This window comes from Mesoplodon densirostris, chromosome 2 (genome assembly GCF_025265405.1).
Source record: "Mesoplodon densirostris isolate mMesDen1 chromosome 2, mMesDen1 primary haplotype, whole genome shotgun sequence".
In the NCBI taxonomy this organism is placed as follows: domain Eukaryota; kingdom Metazoa; phylum Chordata; class Mammalia; order Artiodactyla; family Ziphiidae; genus Mesoplodon; species Mesoplodon densirostris.
In genome coordinates, this window is record NC_082662.1 from 143,324,745 (window position 1) to 143,329,824 (window position 5,080).

General features: G+C 50.4%; 1 pseudogene; it reads left to right on the forward strand.

Annotated features, from left to right (window-relative positions):
• Positions 1-1,664: 1,664 nt before the first annotated feature.
• Positions 1,665-2,473, forward strand: LOC132483191 (large ribosomal subunit protein bL32m-like; annotated as a pseudogene).
• Positions 2,474-5,080: the final 2,607 nt, after the last annotated feature.

Here is a 5,080-nt window from a genome sequence, read left to right on the forward strand (position 1 = left end):
TTGATGTTATGTAATGCCCAGGAAAGCCTTGTTAGTTCGGTACAATCTTTATCATTCTCGGGTCACAGAGGAAGAAATTGAGACTCAAAAACATAAAGTAACTTGCCTAGTTAGCAGGTGGGAAAACTCAACTCAAATCCAGGTCTGAGGGATGCCAAATCTTAGCAGAGTGGACGATGGAGGGCTCATTTAAACTAGATGGGGTTTGGAGGGTTGGGAGAATATCAGTGAATGGAACTACAAATACTTATTGAGACACTATTACATGCCACACTCTTGTCCAGGCACAAGGAGTATGGCAATTCCTTCTGCCCCAAATGCCTTCCCCTTACCTCCAAAGCCCCAAAAGGGAGCTGGGAAATAAAGGGTGAGTGAGAACACGGAGAAGCTAGAGTGGGGAGACAGGATGGGAGGAGAGAAGGGACGCCAACCCCCTGCAGCCCATCCTACTAGCACTGCTGGCAGGGCGGATTTCTAGGAAGAGGAGGGGACGCAAAGGTACTTGGTTCTGAGATCTTTGTCCTCTTTGAGGTCTGTTTGCTTAACCTCTTCCAAGCCAGGGGCTGGGAGGGGTGGGCAGGAGAGGGGATGGATGTGGCGGAAGCCCGCTGGGGAAAGAGACTCTGGGTGGGAAGAGAATGTCTATTACTCCAGCCCCTAGAGACCCAGGCTCGGGGATTCCATTTGCACGGAACTTCCCCTCACTTGCCAGGATGCTTCATACCAAAAACATTCCAGAAAGCAGGCTCAAAGAGATGACTCTGGGCCCCAGGGGGGAAGGCTGGAGCCCTAGGAATATTTAGTGCCACATCAGTGCTTCTGGAATGTGAATAACCCAGACAACCACCGGGGGCAACTTTGGGAGACAGGAAAGGGCCTTCAGAAACCAAGACAAGAAAGTCTTAGTCAGAATTCTCATCTTACCCTCAGCCCTTTCCTGGGGCAAGTCCATCCAGGCTGTCCCTGAGTGGAAACCCCCTCACTGGGTAGTACCGAGGCTCCTCTGTGCAGAGCGGGGAGACCCCCACGGCAGGCATGTCAGGAGGAGCCCTTCCCTTCTCCCCGGACCCCATCCAGTCAGGCTGCCTTGGACCTTCTGATGGGCTGGTGGGAAGGGGAAATGGCAATGCAACTGTACCCTGCATGGCACAGCGCCCACATCCCACTAGAGCTGCTGCTCAGCTCTGCAAGCCAGAATCCAGAGACTCACTGACAGCCAGAGCATGTCTGGACTGCGATGAAGCCAGGACAAAGGGCTAGCTGAGGAGCCTGGGCATTTTTAAGAGGAGACTGGGGTTGGGGGGATACATTTGTATACAAAACGGACAAAAAATCTCTGCCCTTATGGGGTTTCCATTCTAGCAGAGGAAGATAGACAAAGCAATAGATATAATAAATAGGTGAATTATATAGTATATTAACAGGTCATAAGCATGAGGATAATGGGAAGGGGACAGGGAATAACGTTTTAAATTGGGGTGATCAGAGAAGGGCTCATCAAGAAGGTGGCATTTGTGCAAAGACCTGAAGGAGGGAGGTGCTAACCACATAGATATTTGGGGAAACAGTGTTCCAGGTGGAGGGAACAGACAATAGAAATGCCTTAAGGTGGGAGCAGGTCAGGCTAGTTCTAAAACAGCCATTGAGGTTTTCGGGCGAGCAACATGGCACCTGCCATGCCGATGCTAATGGTTCTGCCGTTTCGCGCCGTGGCCCGCAGCCCAGGGACTCCTCCGGAACTGTTGGGAGCAACTGCAGCGGAAACTTCGGCAGAGCTGGCCAGGCTTTCCCAGTCCTCAATGGGGACCAGCATTAGCGGTCCAAGGTCCAGCTGTATTTACAGAACCAGCAAATGATACCAATGGAAGTAAGGAGATTTCCAGCTTTTTGGAGAGCATCTTTTGGATGGCAGCTCCCAAAAGCAGACGCAGCATTGAAGTTAACAGGTGTAGGAGAAGAAACCCTCATAAGCTTATTAAAGTTAAGAACAATATAAGGGCTTCCCTGGTGGCACAGTGGTTGAGAGTCCGCCTGCCGATGCAGGGGACACAGGTTCGTGTCCCGATCCAGGAGGATCCTACGTGCGCGGAGCGGCTGGGCCCGTGAGCCGTGGCCGCTGAGCCTGCGCGTCCGGAGCCTGTGCTCCGCAACGGGAGAGGCCACAGCAGTGAGAGGCCCGCGTACTGCAAAAAAAAAAAAAAAAAAAAAAAAAAAAAAGAACAATATAGACGTTTGTCCTGAATGTGGTCACCTGAAACAGAAACACGTCCTCTGTGGCTATTGCTATGAGAAGGGGTGTAAAGAGACAGCGGAAATCAGACGACAGATAGGGAAGTAAGAGGGAGGCCCTTTCAAGGCTCCTACCGTGAAGACCATGGTGCTGTACTTGGAGGAGACACCCTCCAAGCAAGATCAGGGCAAGAGGATCATTGAGAGAGAACGGAAGTGGCCATCCTGGTTCACCCAGAATTGACACCAAACATGTTTCAAGAGGATAACTTCACATAAGACGTTTCTCCTGAAAAAAAGAGGAAGATTCTTTGTTTTTATGTTGGTTGTGTGCTTGTTTTTAAATCATCAGCATAGCCTAAAACATTCTTTTTTTTTTTTTTTTTTTTTTTTTTTGCGGTACGCGGGCCTCTCACTGTTGTGGCCTCTCCCGTTGCGGAGCACAGGCTCCGGACGTGCAGGCTCAGCGGCCATGGCTCATGGGCCCAGCTGCTCCATGGCATGTGGGATCTTCCCGGATCGGGGCACGAACCCGTGTCCCCTGCATCGGCAGGTGGACTCTCAACCACTGCACCACCAGGGAAGCCCCCTAAAACATTCTTTATAAGCAGTTTTTTGCGGGTAATTTGAAGAATGCATCAGGAGTAAAGTCTGAAAATGTTTGTTTATGCAGAGGTTCAATGGATTTATGTGTCTGTTTCTATTATACTATGAAGTTTTAGTAAACAGAATTTTCAGGACAGAAAAATAAAACCTGATTTAAAATTCGTAGCCAGAATTATGCGTCTGGGCTCTGGTTTTGTTTGCCACTGGTTTTTCTTACAAGAATACTTACACAGGGCTTCCCTGGTGGTGCAGTGGTTGAGAGTCCGACTGCCGATGCAGGGGACACAGGTTCGTGCCCTGGTCCGGGAAGATCCCACATGCCGCGGAGCGGCTGGGCCCGTGAGCCATGGCCGCTGAGCCTGCCCGTCCGGAGCCTGTGCTCCGCAACGGGAGAGGCCACAACAGTGAGAGGCCCGCGTACTGCAAAAAAAAAAAAAAAAAAAAAAAAAAAAAAAAAAAAAAAACAGGAATACTTACACAAATGCTTTTGTTTAAGTAACACCTGAAAATAGGTTATTTAAATTCTGGGTATCGCTTTTTTAAGATGGTAGATGTAGCAGGAAGAAAAAGTTCGTTCTGTTTGGGTTTTTTTTGTTTGTTTGTTTTAGCAAATTAAAATTGCCTTTGTATGGCACTTTAAAACAAAAACAGCCATTGAGGCTGGAACAGAGTGAGTGAAGGAGAAAGTAGCAGACTAGGGGGTCAAGATAGGTGGCAGGGGTCGGGCAGTAGAGCATCTAGGGCCTTGTGAGCCATTATACAGGTTATGGTTTTTTTCTGAGTGAAATGGGGAGCCAGTGGGAGGTTTTGAGCAAAAGGAATGGCGTAATCTGACTATGGATTTTTTTTGTTAATTCCTCTGGCTGCTCGTTGAGAACAGCCAGCGGGTGGGGGTGACCTGAAGGACTTGAGGGCTGGTACGTCCAGTATTCGAGAGGGGGAAAGGTGGCAGGTGGAGGGGGGTAGGGGAAGCTGGGGAGCACTTCGACCTCCAGCAGCGGAATAAGAGGTATAAGGAGTCTGGAATTTGGGAAAGAGATGTGAGTTGGAGATAGAGATTTAGGAGTTGTTGCTAGGAAAGAATTTCTGCTTTGGGTGGAAAATCACCTTAGTTGATCTCTGAAGTCCCTGAGTTCTAAAGGTTCTAGGATTTTATTGAATAGGAAAGCAGTTATTTGTATAAGTGACCACTTGTTTGTGAAAGCTTGACAGCGGGCGAGGTGGATGTTGCTGAGTTGGGAAGGCAGTTCTGCCTGTTTGCAACTGGCTTTCTCCTCCTGAGGAAGACAACGGGGCTTCTCCCATCCTTGGGAGAAGGCTGGGGGGCGGGGCGGGGGGGAAAGGTCCGTTGTAGAACCGAGTCTTCCTGTACGAGAGGGCTGTACTAAAAGACTTCTCAGGACCCTCCCGCTCTGAAACTTTACGACTGTGCATCTTCTAAGGCTTTCACAGGTTTTATAAGAACATTGGAAAGTTCACCCTTGGGCCAGGGCTCTGCCTCTGAAACTGGCAGAGGGGGTGGGAGTTGCCTTGTACAACCCAGGCCCCAGAGAGCAAGCCGGCTCCCGGATTCCCAGTTCTCTTCCTGTGTTTCAGAGCTTCCTGCTTCAGATCACTGGGGAGCTTGAGCGTAGCCCACAGGGGCCTGGTAATCTGCATTTTTTGCGGTACGCGGGCCTCTCACTGTTGCGGCCTCTCCCGTTGCGGAGCACAGGCTCCGGACGCGCAGGCTCAGCAGCCATGGCTCACGGACCCAGCCGCTCCGCGGCATGTGGGATCTTCCCAGACCGGGGCACAAACCCGTGTCCCCTGCATCGGCAGGCGGACTCTCAACCACTGCGCCACCAGGGAAGCCCCCAGGGAAGCCCCCTCTCGCACTTATTCTGCCTCCTTTTGGCTCTAAAATTCTCCCCTCACTGATTGTTTCTCGGAAGAATTCCCTCTGCTTTTCAGGCTCTTCTCTCCTCACTCCAGGCAGCTAATCCCACCTTCTCAATTTCACCTTTTCCCCTCTGGGGGCATTTAGGTCAAGGTGGGGGAATGAGTCATCCTAGGGTTGGGGAGGGGGGCTTTAAGTCCATAAATGGGCAAAAACTCTGATTTCAGGTCTCAGTCTCTAGGAAAGAGTCAATTTCTCCCCACTGTCCCCTGCCCCCAAAGGAATTCCCCAGAGAAAAGGAAGGCATCGGGAGAGGTGCTAACCAATGAAATTCTAGAAACAGCAGTTTTTTAGGAGATAGGAGAC